The sequence below is a fragment of the Capsicum annuum genome, unplaced genomic scaffold, assembly GCF_002878395.1.
Source record: "Capsicum annuum cultivar UCD-10X-F1 unplaced genomic scaffold, UCD10Xv1.1 ctg1814, whole genome shotgun sequence".
NCBI classification, from domain to species: domain Eukaryota; kingdom Viridiplantae; phylum Streptophyta; class Magnoliopsida; order Solanales; family Solanaceae; genus Capsicum; species Capsicum annuum.
The window spans coordinates 316-1,567 of record NW_025823868.1 but is presented as its reverse complement, the minus strand read 5'-3'; the positions used below and the strand labels follow the sequence as shown (position 1 = coordinate 1,567).

The 1,252-nt window shown below is 37.8% G+C and overlaps 1 non-coding gene across 1 annotated transcript; it reads right to left on the bottom strand.

Annotated features, from left to right (window-relative positions):
- Positions 1–731: 731 nt before the first annotated feature.
- LOC124890463 lies at positions 732–839 on the bottom strand. Its single transcript, XR_007049183.1, has one exon. It is a non-coding gene; the product is annotated as a small nucleolar RNA R71 (small nucleolar RNA).
- Positions 840–1,252: the final 413 nt, after the last annotated feature.

Here is a 1,252-nt window from a genome sequence, read left to right as displayed (position 1 = left end):
ATCAATAACTCGGTTTTATTGAAGGCCACTATATTACTTGGTAGACCCTGTACACTTTCGTGTGCGCTTGGGAGTTGTCAGGTTTTTGGCACTATTGTCGGGGACTTGTATTTTGACAATTGTTTATTTTAGTTTTAATTTCTGATTTACTTGGTGTTTTCATACTTGGTAGTGGTTTTATTATTGCAGGAAATATGTTTTTAAAGTGGTAATTGGCAAGGGATAAGGAGTTGGTTGAACTAAGATCTGAAACCGAGCAAATTTATCATCAACAATAGAAAGAAGAAATCCCTATTTCATGAATTCCTCAAATCAAATAAGATGAAGAAAATCTTGCGCTAATGGGTGAGGAACGACAATTAGTGCACAGGACTGTTCGGGAAGTGGCAGTCCCACTTCCGACAAATTTGACCTTCCCCATTCTAAGACCGACTGGTTGGGGAAATTTTGAGCTTAAGAACAACATTGTGCAACTATTGATTAGTAGTGGACAATTTTCAGGGCTTTCACATGAGGATCCATAGGTTCTCCTGCCAAATTTCATTGAGCTCACTTCTATATTTATTTCGATAGGTATAAATACTGAATATATGATTCTTACACCCTTCCCCTATTCACTTATTAGGCAAGCTAAAAGGTGGTTGAATACGAAGTCGGCCAATTCAATCCCATCATAGGATGACTTAGACAGAAGGTTCCTCATTAGATTTTTTCCATCAGGTAAGATTTTGAGACTTTGCAGTAAGATAGTGAGCTTCAAATAGAAACCTGTTGAAAATATATATCATGCTTGGGAATGCTTCAAGGCTCTTCTCTAGTATTGTCCACACCACCAACATTCGAATGAGGTACTTTCTCATACTTTTGTAAAAGTTCTTTATCAAAATATAAAGATTTTGCTAGATTCAGCCGTAGGTGGTCAAGCGCTGGAGTTGACTTATAATGAGTTGTACACATTATTGAATTGTATTGGATAAGGAAATCCAGAGTGGCATTCAGATTCAAGAAGTTCCACAAAATGAGTTGCAGGTGTACTAAAGGTGGACCAATTCACAGCCCTATCAACACAGGTGTCTACATTGTAGAATTTGATCAACACTTAGTTCAGCAGCATAAAATCAAGAGCTCCACCGCCTTTCACAGCCGTAATGCAGTTTAGTAAATTAGTGGTTGGTGTGAGGCCTGCAGAAATAGTATCCATTTTGCGGCTATGTGTGCTTCAAATTCGGAATCTGTGATATATATAAGCAAT